Here is a 13,879-nt window from a genome sequence, read left to right on the forward strand (position 1 = left end):
AACAAAGATGGTCAACAAGATATTGGAGGATATGTTGAGGATGTATGTGATGCATCAGCAGTGGAAGTGCGAAGAGTATCTTCCACTAGTTGATTTCGATTACAACAATGGGTACTAGAAATATTTAAGAATTAATCTATTTGAGGCATTGTATAGGTAGAGTTGTAATACTCCCATCAGTTGGAGTGATCCAATGAATAGGGTTTTGATTGGATCGAACCTGTTGGCAGAGATGGAACAAAAAATGCGGGCAATCAAGAAGAATCTGAAGGCAACACCAGATAGACAAAAGATATATGTAGATCAGAATAGTTTGGTTAAGGAGTTTCATTTTGGGGAACACATGTACTTGCACATCAAGCCCAAGAAGATATCCTTGAAGATTGGAGCGTGTGTCAAGTTGGCACCTTGGTTTTGTGGACCTTTCAAGATTCTTGAAAGGATTGGGCTAGTAGCCTACCGAATTGCACTTCCTCCAATAGTGAAATTCCATGTTGTTTTCCATGTGCCATTGCTTAAGAAGTATGTTAAAGATGTTGATCATGTGATTGACTGGTCCATATTGCAGGTGGAACCAGAAGGAGAATTCCAGCCAGAACCTCATAGCATTTTGTAGAGAAAGATGATTATGCTTTAGAACTGAGAAATTGAGCAGGTTAAATTGAAATGGAAGCAATTTGGGCCCATTGAAGCTACATGGATGACGGTTGATAAAATGCGGGCTATGTATCCTTCTCTATTTGTTGGTTGAGCGAATCTTTTTGGCATATGTTTTGGTGTGAGGTTTTCGTACATGTGTATATAGGTATATGGATGTAAATACCTCCATGTGATATGTTATAAAGCTCCAATAATCGGTATGGTTTTCATGTTGTTATGTTGTATGTTTGTCATGTTAGTTTGATTTCCAACAGGTTGTTCATTGTAAATATTACAACGACATAAGTTATAAATCTCCATGGGAAGTATGTTTTTCTTTTCAGCAATATTGTTGGTTGTAGGTATCATTGAACATCAAGGATGGTGTTCCCCCAAAGGGGGGGGGGGGGGGGGCGGTGGGGTTTGTAACAGCCCGGGTCAAAAATCCGTGTAATAAAGTTAATAAAGGAAAAAATAATAACCATGGTGATGGGACATGTATTCCAAGTTGAATTTTGGGCAAAAACATAGTGATGGGGATCATTTGTGACTAATCAATGGGTATGGAAATTAACCAAGGAAATGGAAAAGGCTTTGGAAAGGCAAAGTGGCATTAATAGGAAATTTATTTATGAAAATAATGGAAATTAGGAGAAAAGGAAGGTGAAAGATCATAGATTTCATGTGAGGAGAAAATGAAGGAAAATAATGGAAATGAAAAACAATAGAGGCCTCAATAATAAAAAAAACTTATGAGGATCAGTTGGTACCTTCAGTTTAGTTTTGAAACTCTCTCTCTTTTCTCTCTCTCTCTCATACTCTGGGACACTTAGATTTTTCTTGGAGTACTATTGGAGGAGTGTGGCATACGTGGGATTTGGAGCAAGAAGTGTTGTAGGGAAAAGTATCCGACTCGGATGACCCTATCCCACTCTAAGGGTGATAGTACCTCAGCAACAACTGTAAAGAAAACTACTTAAGGTTTACTTCTTTACGAAAGCAAGAGAGAATGAAGAAATGCACTAACCGTTGCCTTGCGCTTAATGTCGAATCCAAACTCTTCTCTTTGCTGCTTGCTCCCAGCTCCTTGCTCTTTTGCTGGCCCAGCTACAATGAGATCCTGCAAAATAACAAAGAAGGAAACTACAAGAAGCATGCAATCATAACTGATTCAAGGATTAGCATAAATCAAATATACAATTATCACAATACATCATTGAAACAAGTGCATATAGAAGAACCTCAATAGCTTTTATTAATGGAAGAAGTAAAGTTCTGAGAGTGTTACAACCATTGAAGGCCCCAATCCAGCAACACCTCCCAGCAGAAAGAATTTCTCCTCTTCACCTCCTTCAAGCAATCACGCAATAGTTCTATAGTGAAACCAACAGCATATCATTACTTTGCACAAAATTCCAGCCTCCTGAGCTCATAGGAGAGAGCTCAATATATAGATGAATTGAGAAAGGATGAGTCAGCTTGCAACTGATGTGTAGCTGCCTTGTGTCCTCTCTCTCTTCAGTTGATCTTCAGTTCTTGAGTCCACTTGGAGAACCTTGCTTCCACTTGGAGAAACAGAGCCTCTGACTCATCACAAGGCGAAATCCCTGATCCAAGTGTCATTTTTGGAAGATTCCAGAGCAATGACTCAGTGTGCCACTTGTCCCATCTCGCTCAGCGCAGGTGGCCTTTGTTCTACCTGCTTTGCAACGCAGGTACACCATGGAGGAGTTGAGTTTCAGCGCAGAAGCCTAGTGGAGCACCTGCTTTGATTTCAGGATTGCTTGTTTTTGAGTGTTTTCAGGTGGAGAACTGATCTGAGAACTGTTGGTTTGCTGACCTTGTTCCTCTAGGGGTAGGAACATCATGTTTAGGGACTTTGGATCCCTTGGATTATTGACAATTCATGCCCGATGCTGCCAGGCACAAAATTGTCTATAACAGATGCCCCCTAAAGTATGAGGTCGTTTATCGGGTGAAATGCTTTATTAGGAGGATCCGAAGTTCATTCAATCTGCTGAGAAGTGTCCTGTAATAAGATACAATACAATACATTATTTTTCATTCTTTTTCATGATCTAGCTGAGGCGGGCATTCCCATGCTCAGCTTTATAAATTCATTTTGGTACATAGCACAGATGATCGTCTGATGATAGACTGATAATTCTCTGCTGAAATTATCATCCTTTGAGAAGGATGATCATCTGCTGCAATGACGTACATATCAAATGTCTTTATATCCTGAATATATATCGCAGCCCGGATGGATGAAACTAGATCCGGGGTCTTCAATCTCTTCCGATCTTCACTCGATGTACAAGTCGATCCATGTGAGAATTTCTTGAAGTCGAACATGGAAAGACATCGCTTGATTACCGGTCAATGATGTAAACCGTTAACAAGCGCGAGAGGAATCACCGATAAGGATGATGACCCTCAAGGTACAGCAGTACAATTCACATGGTGGGAATAAAGGACTTGGCGTCGACCACCATGCAAAATCTTCTGGTCGAAGGTCATTGATGTATACCTGTCGCCGGAAGTGAGAAACTTGCCATTGAGGCATGCAAGCTTCAAAGTACTGAAGGGGTTGTTCCTAGATCAACTCCTTGGATAATGAGCTGATGTCGACAAGGAGCGATCCGTCAAAGGAGGGCCTTAATGAATCCCACATCAATGACACGGAACGGAGCTTGTGATGAGGTGAAAACAAACTGTGATGTATGATTCAGGGTGGCGGTCATGAAATGGATGAAGGACAATGTATGGTAGTGGATGGGACACGGTTGACTCTTTGCAGAACAACATCTCTTGAACATATAACGACACTGATGTGATGGATTGGTAGCATTACCCCAAATGTGGATGGTGTGGCGAGGACCATGGTGATGAGACCGGTGAATGAAACAACCCAACCCGATGTGATACGGAGGACAAAGTGTCATGTTCAAGAGTGACTTGCTACCATTAAAGCTGTGAGGTTCTCCCAATTTTTCCCCAGTCATTGCTGACCAGTACCTCTTTATTTTTATCAAGCTTGAGGAGGATAACATATGCTTGTTCTATAACCTGCCCTTCGGGCAAGCCCATCGCTATGTTTTAACGAGCCTAGCGATAGGGAAACTCGTTCTCGTCTAAAGACAAGTTTGTCGCTATTTAATGAATTTAACGAGTCTAACGACAAGGATAACTCGGTCCTTTTCATTTTTAGAGAGTCTGAAAAGGTACATAAAGTCAACTCCAGAATTCCTTTTTCGTCATCTAATCCCTTAAGTCCGAAAAAGTATAAAACAATACAGAAGGGATGAATTTTCGATTGCTTTAACGAGCCGAACAAAACAAGCGCTCGATCTTTTTGTGCAATAATCCCTCAGGTCCAAAAAGATTAAAATCTAGAGGAGGGATAGCTCTTCCGGTCGTTTAACGAGCTGGAAGGCCAAAACTCGGCAAACTTTTCATATTTTAAGAGTCAGGAGAAAAGAGCTCAAAGAAGACTCGTCTTTTGAGGAACGAGTGATAAACAGGGATAGCAGCAGATTCCAGGTACAGGTTGGAATTTTCCAATCACGGCAGTGTCACAAGGATGGCTAAGTGAAATCACTCTTCGCAGCTGTTCCTCAGAATGGGTAAACAAACATATGGAGATGAACGATTGGCCAAATGAACGGATGGAGGTGAGACTGCAAGAACACGACCAAGGGCTTTAATATGGCTGTCAAAGGTTACATTTACCAACGTTATTTACCAGTTCGTTTTTTCTGGGTGAGCTTGAACTCTAGGGGAAGATTGCTCACAACTTATGTTTATTTTTTAACGAGCATGAACTATGTGCTAAAACTGCTCGGATCTTGCGTTTATTTTTTAACGAGCATGAACTGTGTGCTAAAACTGCTCGATTATACCAGTCTTAATACAAGGAACGCCTCAGGTGAAGTAGTCATATTTAAGGAGCTATACCTCACTAGTTACTCCAATTTGGCAAGTTTTAACTTTTGCCCCACATCCTTTCTTTATGCAAGCTGGAAACGGCTAATCCTACGAGTTTAACGGGTTAGACCTACAGGTTTAAAGGGAGGACCTAAAAATTTAAAAAATAAATAGTCGTCCCATGCTTGCACTCCAAAAGGTTCGCATGCCCCCAGGTATAAAGTACAATTTCAAGGCTGCCCCTCCTCTGTCCCACCTCTGTTTTTCTACTTGTCGTCTTGCTATATTTTTAACGATACTTGTCTTCTCGTTATTTTTCGGTGCCGACGGTACTTGTCTTCCCATCAGTTCACTTTTTGATTTTTGCAAGATCGCAACAGATAAAACATTGGCGTTACGGAGGGAGGTTTGCCTCTTACTTATTATCCGAAAAATCGTTTTGTTCGCTGCCGCAAACTAAACTCTCTTTTTCCGGCGATGTCTATTACTAGGTTACTAAAGATGGTGACCACTTGTTGCAGCAATTTCATCTCTTTCTTTGGAGGCTGCCCCTACTTATCCTTCAAAACATATGTTTTAATGGGTGAGGCTTGCCTTCAAAGATGGTGGCTACTTGCCGCCACAAATGGATCTCCTCCCTCGGCATCCTACTTACCTAGACAAGGGGAGCGAGAAGTTGATTATCTCACTCACATAACTTTGACAAAAGAACTTTATCCTAGAACAACCCTCTCTTCCATGCCGGACGGGGTACGGACTAGTCATATTCTTCTGCAGAAATTAACTTTATACCCAAGGTTTTCTCTGCCCAAGGCAGGCCAGGGTGCATGCCCCCTGGGTCCCAGTTCTTTCTTCCGAATCACTCGCATTCATCGGGAAGTAGAACCGGGGGTGGAGGCATTCCTTGAGTGAATAAACCGTTAAGGGATGGTATTTGACTATTTGCGATGCGTGATCCTGGAAATGAAAGTTGGTCTACGAGCTTGACCATTCTTCCTTCGTGCGGAAAACACATAACTCTGAAGAGTGAGGACACTATCGCCTCCATGCAATATATATAGTCTCGTCCAAGGAGTAAGTTATACACCAAGGGTCCCTGGACGACCATGACGTTCATATGAACTGTCTTCCCCTTCAATGTAACGGGAACATTGGGGAGAATCCCTAACGGGCGACTAGTTCCTTTATCAAAACCTGATAGATTTCTCATCTCAGGTAAAAGCGCCGGGGAACCCAGTGCTTTCCAAGCAATAGAGGAAAGGATACTCACAGATGCCCCTTCATCAATGATAGTTCCAGCCATCACCATTCTGTAGATTTGGACGATGATTCTGAATGGGATACTGGCTGGTAATCGGGGTCTGCCTAGTTGATTCCAATCAAAGGACACAACCAGGTTGCTTGGTGGTGGGACCGAATACACGGTCGGATACGACCCTGACGATGTTCCTTCCTGCGATAAAGGAATGGGCGCGTTACCCTGATGCTCATCAGAGTCTGTGTTGATGAAAAGAATCTGGATGGTATCATCCTTGTTCTCTTCAGTGAGGGTGTCATTTGAAGATGAATCTTCAACGACGGTGTCATTTGAGGATGAAACCTCTGAAGGAAGAACCGGGTCAACTGCCGTTTCGACCTTTAGACTTTCGTCTGGTCTGGATTCAGTAGGTTCATTCTCAATGACCGACACTTCAGCTGACCACTTGATCGGGCCAGCTGGATTTTCAACTATCGAGGGACTTGGCACGAGTTTTTGGTATCCAGGAGGAAGTCGTAACGGTGAAACCGGACGATCTTCCAAAACTCTCTTCGCCTCATCTAAGAATGGACAACGGTGGATGGCGTGATCGCCTTCACACAGTCTGCAGGGTGATCTTGGTCTCCCTCTTTGTCCTTCACTCTCGCTAGTTGACGGAATGCAATCAACATGTCTATCAGAGGTTGATGCTACCGGATTGTGCAACCTGGGGGACCAGTCCCTTAGTATCCGGGGAATACAAGGACAGTCACGGTGGAAGTGGGTCCCTTTGCAAATGACACATGGCGATTTAGGCCCGGTCGGTGCAGTGTGTGAATTTTTGTCAGATGTCTTTTGCTTGCCCCCAGTCGCCTTCGCCTTAGGCTCCTTCTGCTTCTTTTCTTTCTTCTTCTTCTCCTTCTTCTCCATGGGAGGCTGACTTTTTCCGGCTCTACCTTGCGAAGATGAAGGATCAGAGGAAGAATTGTAAGAAGTGGAAGGCTGGTGGGTAGCTCTAGACTGGTCTAACTGTTGATTCGACTGCTCAGGATTAGTGGTGATCTGAACTACATTAGTTGAAAAGAGCCATACAGGTAGGCCAATTGTCAATCCTGGAAGTGACAATGTGGCCATATGAGGCGCACCAACATCTCCCCAAGAGGAGAAGGGATTGGGACTTCCACCAAGGTGACTTCCTTGGTTGGTGGGCTCCATACTTTTCAACTGAAAGATCAACGTGGGAATAACAGGTGATTATGTTCCGATTAAAATAAATTTTATTAACGACGCTTTAGACACAACTTTGCTTTTTCATGTTTTAAGAGTCGAGAAAAAGCTAAAGATGACTCTAGTCTCCTTCGATGTTTTAACGAGCCCGAAGTGACAAATGCTCGGATGGACTTTTTCAGTTATAGAGTTTGAAAAAGGCCAAAAGAAACTTCTCTGGAGTTCTAGGCAGAGGGTGTGCCAAACTTTTCGCGAAACCACAGAATACGTTTTACGGTACGGTTGGTCGATCTTCGTGAATGCTGTGTTCACTGCATCGCGATCAGTAGGGCGGCCGACACGGCTTCCTATGGATAAAGGCTTTGTTCCTATAGGGGTCTCCCAATATATACGCGACGGTACGTGGGAGCACAAGTCCGTATTAGTGCCACCGACTCTCAGGAGGAATCACCCACCTTCGTAGAGATCGACAGTCACTATGTTTAACGACGCCGGAACACGTCTCTACCTAGACCTCTATGTGTTTGCGTTATGTTACAAAGCGTTGTTATGTAAATTGAATTTATTTTAATGTTGATCTTGTTTAGCAGTTTGCCTTTAAGGATCACCACGAGATGTATGTAACAAATTCCTGAATGCAGTCTAAGATGAGAAGCAAACTTTTCAATCTTTCAACTTTGAAAATCTTAACTACTGAGGGAAAAGAAAGACAAATCTTTTCACACAGATCATAGAGCACACACTAATGCAATTTTTCCTAAATCAGTATGCAAATAGTCAAATGAAAAATGCACAATGCATGTATTTTCTTTTCCCTTTCTTAATGTTGATGTATTACAAAAAGAAAGTTGTTATGTAACTTTGATTTCGATTTCAAGCGAAAGTAAACAAGCTAGTCCAAAATCAAAAGACACCTTAAGATTTACTCATTTAAACACTGGAAATGCATGAAATCAAACCATAATGATGAAAGTAAAAAGACTAATCAGCTATGGACAACAAACAAGCTAACTCTTTAGACCAGCAAAATGCCTAACACAGGTTCAGATCTAAGAGGCCAAGGCAAGACTAGTTCACTTTTGTTATGGGAAATTGTAAATGATGTAAGAAATACAAAAGAACAAGTACAATTTCGTTATATAACAGAGGCGGAATGATGGCAAGTAAGGTTGGTTTCAGAACAGGTACAAGACTGGTAACTGGCTGCAAAATCTATAGTGAAAACAGGCAAGAAAAAGGGAGGAAACCCCAAATGCACAAGGCAAAATTGGGCCAACGCAGGTGCTGCACAGCCAGTCTGGCTCTCAGCGCAGGTAGCCCCTTCGGGACCTGCGTTGCAAAGCAGGTAGCCTGTGTACTACCTGCTTTGGAAAATGAAAGTTGAGTTTTCTCAGTTTCCGGGTCACAATTTTCTCAAAAATTCACAGTTTTTGCTCAAATCAGAAGCTATCAGTCAAGCACACACTAAGGGATGACAAGGAAGATGAAAAGCTATCACTAAGAGCTTATAAGGATCCTTGTAGATCAGCTCTTCAAATCATGAACATGCTCAGAAATGAGCTAGAGTAGCTGCCCTCTACTTCGCTTTTGATATAGTCAAAAGCTTTTCGATTTGGTACTCTTTTGTTCAGGAAATGAATAGCAAAATACTACAAACAATCAAACAGATACGATCCCCAGCGGAGTCGCCAGTTTGTTGTAGGGAAAAGTATCCGACTCGGATGACCCTATCCCACTCTAAGGGTGATAGTACCTAAGCAACAACTGTAAAGAAAACTACTTAAGGTTTACTTCTTTACGAAAGCAAGAGAGAATGAAGAAATGCACTAACCATTGCCTTGCGCTTAATGTCGAATCCAAACTCTTCTCTTTGCTGCTTGCTCCCAGCTCCTTGCTCTTTTGCTGGCCCAGCTACAATGAGATCCTGCAAAATAACAAAGAAGGAAACTACAAGAAGCATGCAATCATAACTGATTCAAGGATTAGCATAAATCAAATATACAATTATCACAATACATCATTGAAACAAGTGCATATAGAAGAACCTCAATAGCTTTTATTAATGGAAGAAGTAAAGTTCTGAGAGTGTTACAACCATTGAAGGCCCCAATCCAGCAACACCTCCCAGCAGAAAGAATTTCTCCTCTTCACCTCCTTCAAGCAATCACGCAATAGTTCTTTAGTGAAACCAACAGCATATCATTACTTTGCACAAAATTCCAGCCTCCTGAGCTCATAGGAGAGAGCTCAATATATAGATGAATTGAGAAAGGATGAGTCATCTTGCAACTGATGTGTAGCTGCCTTGTGTCCTCTCTCTCTTCAGTTGATCTTCAGTTCTTGAGTCCACTTGGAGAACCTTGCTTCCACTTGGAGAAACAGAGCCTCTGACTCATCACAAGGCGAAATCCCTGATCCAAGTGTCATTTTTGGAAGATTCCAGAGCAATGACTCAGTGTGCCACTTGTCCCATCTCGCTCAGCGCAGGTGGCCTTTGTTCTACCTGCTTTGCAACGCAGGTACACCATGGAGGAGTTGAGTTTCAACGCAAAAGCCTAGTGGAGCACCTGCTTTGATTTCAGGATTGCTTGTTTTTGAGTGTTTTCAGGTGGAGAACTGATCTGAGAGCTATTGGTTTGCTGACCTTGTTCCTCTAGGGGTAGGAACATCATGTTTAGGGACTTTGGATCCCTTGGATTATTGACAATTCATGCCCGATGCTGCCAGGCACAAAATTGTCTATAACAAGAAGGCAAGGGAAAAGTTGGAAAGTGTAAGAGAACATTTGGACCAGAAGCTATAGAGGGTTTTTCTTGCAGGTAGCGAGTTGCATGTATGATTTTCTTGCTAGTTTTGGCATGCATGTGATTTCTTGGTCATGATATGTCATAGACATGGAGGATTGCCTGGATTGAGATTGGCTTTTCTTAGCCTTGTCACTTCCTGTATAGCCTTGGAGTTGTGGGTTTTCTCTTTGTTTTCTTGTTGGTGCTCATGTTCCTTTCGTTGTGGGTTGAGTTACTAGTTCTTGGAAGCCTTGGTTGGAAAAACTCTATGGAATTCCTTGGTTAGAAAAATTCTATGGAAGCCCTTGTTGGGTTAAGTTACTAGTCCTGGAAACCCTGGTTGGAAAAACACTATGGAATCCCCGCAGTAGCTGTGGGTTGAGTTACTAGTCTTTGAAGCCTTGGTTGGACAAATGCTCTAGAAGCTCAGCAACAACTTTGGTTTGAGTTACTAGTCTCGAAAGCCCTGGTTGGAACCAACACTCTAGAGCCCTGGAAAGCTTGAGTAGAGATCAATCTGGTGATCCATAGTGATGTCTGACTGTGAGGTGGAATCAGTGTTTTGTCACTTTTAATGGCACTTGTAGTACAAGTGCTTCAGGAGACATAGAAAGCTTCCTAGAAACAACCTCCGGGTTGATTGTAGACCAGTGCCTAGGACATCTTAAATAGAGGAGTGCTTTGGAAGATTATTAGTGAGGGGTTTCGGCTGTACTCAAATTGTCATGAAGTTGAAAAGATAATAAAAGGGGGCTTGGTTCAATATCCCTTCATCAAGGTAGACTCAAGCCAATACATGGATCCAAATGTTCAGGGGGTGAATTGGTCCAACCTCAAAGAGAAACGTTTGGTTCTGGTGGATGACACACAACAACAAGTAGCTTAATATTGAGGTCGCAATAAAGTGAAGAGGAGGAAATGGAGGAGGGAAATCGGTGCATATGGCTGATTGTAATGCAGAATCCTAAGCCACGATTTTCCAATAGAAATATGGAAGAGGGAGGAGATGAAAGAGCGGAAAGAGTGGAGCGCTATTCAAGGTTTCATGCCATATACCTCATGGGTACCTTTATCACCAAGCAACATGAGTAAATCTGTGCTCATATAGGTACTACAGGTTAATTGAATAACATAAGTAAATATGTCTAATACACGGGTACTCTATGTTATAGACTAACAAAAGTAACTCTGTCTTATACACAAGTATTGTTTTTTATTTAGCAGCCTAGATAAATCCATGAATCAGAGAGAAACCTTTAACAACTTCATTACACTATTTCATAGAAAGAAAAACACATATGAAATGAGATTTATAGAGGGGAAAACATACTACGCATTTCCATGATTGGAATCACCAAAGAGTTTCATTAATCTTCAAAATGAGTCCCATTCACCAGTCCATTTACATTCAACAATACATCCTATGAGTCCCTTATGAAAAAGCGATTAGAACCAAAATGGAACCATAGAATTTGGACCACTCTAGGTGCAAAATTCTAGATCCCATTCTAAGTGTTTCTTCCCCCTATTTATACAAAGATGGGGGGCTTTGAATCAACATTTACAAAACATCTCATCCAAGGGCTAGCTATCCGATTGACTAGCTGCCTCATCCTACCATAGCTCTGCTGCCCAAATGATTCTAAAGGATTTGATTCCATTCTTGAAAATACATCAAAATTATAGAATAAACAGAAATTAGAGTAAAATAGAAACAAGGGAAACAGAATGATGATGGAGGAAAATTTCCTTCTGTTGTTCCTACGAAGGCCCTTGATCAGGCCACGTCTCTACCACAATGTGTCCCTCTAGTTGTTCGGCCAGTTCCTGTTGCTTTCATCTTAATTTCCTAACTTCACCACTCTTTGGAGTTGGTAGCGATCGACTATGGTTTCCTGTTATAGAGTAGAAGTGAAGATCGACTTGGCATTCCTTTACATTTATGACTAAGTGGAGCTCCACATTGAGGCATTAAGTCTTCCTGAGTCCCCATACCTCCATTTACTCTCTGAAGACATGCAAGAAAAGCAGTGAAATTCATTCCTGTGGCTATTTTTGTCCCTGGTTTCTTATTACAGAGCCTCCCACGGGATCAACCCATATCGATTTCCCACTCCTCCATGCATTCATTCAATGGCTCAGTTTCCGACCCATACGCCTTCAAATCCCTGTACCACACTATCGGGGCATTGTTGTATCGATACTTTTACTATAAAAGGTGTTACAAAACAACGAGCCCTTGTCTCCTTAGGTCCACTTTGTTTTATCCCCTTTCTTTTTAGTTCCTCTAGCGACCACGTGCTTAGCCAAATATCGGAGCTCCTCTGCATCGAAGGTTTCCAGTCAGAGTTTTTATATTGGAGCCCTAACATGTTTGCAATCTCCAGTTGCGGCAGCCCTTCAGTGCTTACCACTTGGTTCCTCGGCTCTTTATGTGACTAGAGGCCATCCCCTATATCAGAGGTTTGCAATCGGGGTTCTTTTATATTGGAGCCACGAAGTGCTTGCAATCTCTGATTGCGATAGTCCTTTAGCGCTCGGCCTCCAACATCGCCTTTGGTTTTTTGTACCTTTGTGACCGCAAACCAACCCCTGCATCAGAGCCCCTTTATCACACTTTCCCATGTGTACACTGCGTTACAAAGTGTCGATAAGCCTCAACCTCCAATTTTTTATTGTCGATGTGATGTCATCACTTCCATGTGGCACTTCTTGAGTGGTGACACGTGTCACTGAGATATGCCCTTTTTGGACACTTGAAAATTCTAGATCTGCATGCCACATGTCCTCCGTACTACCACATCATACTGACATCAATGCTACCATGTCTTTACCGGATCCAATGATACTGTTCCATGTGGCCCCCTAGAGGAGAGAGAAAAAGACCCACCTACCCCTAGTTTTGCGTTGATTTCCTTTGTTAAATTATTTCGGCACTCCCGATGCTTTAACACTAACATATCACAACTCGTGATATCACAATATTTTAGAGTTGTTACCCCATTGGCAAACCGATTCACCAATTTGTGACATGGTTATGACCTCCGATGTGTGGGACCTCCGATATGTCGGGACTTCTTTTCTCTGATTTGTGATATCGGCGATCGGTCCACAATTGGTCTCCTAATATTTGAGATCGTTGATATGCGAGATTTTCGATTGCTAATCCACCCCACCGATATGCTTGATCACTAATCACTAATCAGCGAAATTCTTCTGCTATTTGCACTGTACTTTGAAACTCCCGATCACTGATTTGCGATATCAGTGATTGTTGATCGTTGATTTCACCCCAAACCTCTAATTGCCTTATCGCTAACTTGCACCACCGTCTGTCAATATGTTGATATGTGCTTAGTGCCACTGATGAGAAATCGTCAATTTGCAATAGCCGAAATCGGAGCTCTACTACACGAAGCGTCGATTTCCTCATCACTTCCTGATCTGCCGATTTTCGATTCTTTCCTCCTTTAAAAGGTGACAAAATCCTCATCTTTAATAGACCATATATTTTGATTCTGAGGTCCATTTGAGGAGTTCCATATACCATTAGAAAGCGAGTTCTAAGAAATATGAAATGGAGGGGTTCTAATTTATATTTGAGTGATTCTGCAGTTTGGGAGATTGCTGCAAACTTTTTTGTGCTTTTGCACCCTTTTGATAGCTAAAAATGAATTTTGCAATGAGTGACAACATTGGATCCAACTAGGGATAGTACCTTGCTGGAAAGGTGCTGAGAACTTGCAAACCAGTAGTCTTCAACCTTGGGCATGGAGTTAAAAATATAATGAAGCTATATAACCATAAAATCTCCATGGGACTTTATTTGTTGGGAGTTCTTTCCTCGTAAAACTGAAATGCAGAAATACAAATTTTAACAACTCGAAATTAAATGCTCAGCTAGTACAAATCATACTTATGTACAGGGCTCAATTAACCTAAGTGAGTTCAACCCTCCACTGGAGCGAGGACAACATTTGGGCGCTGGACCTAATGCCTCCATGCTATTGAAATTTAAAAATCAAAATAAGCATGCACCATGAAAAAATTTCAAACAAAAAAC

Source organism: Pinus tabuliformis, chromosome J (genome assembly GCF_031772625.1).
Source record: "Pinus tabuliformis cultivar Carrire ecotype Pingquan chromosome J, CPIR1, whole genome shotgun sequence".
Lineage (NCBI taxonomy): Eukaryota > Viridiplantae > Streptophyta > Pinopsida > Pinales > Pinaceae > Pinus > Pinus tabuliformis.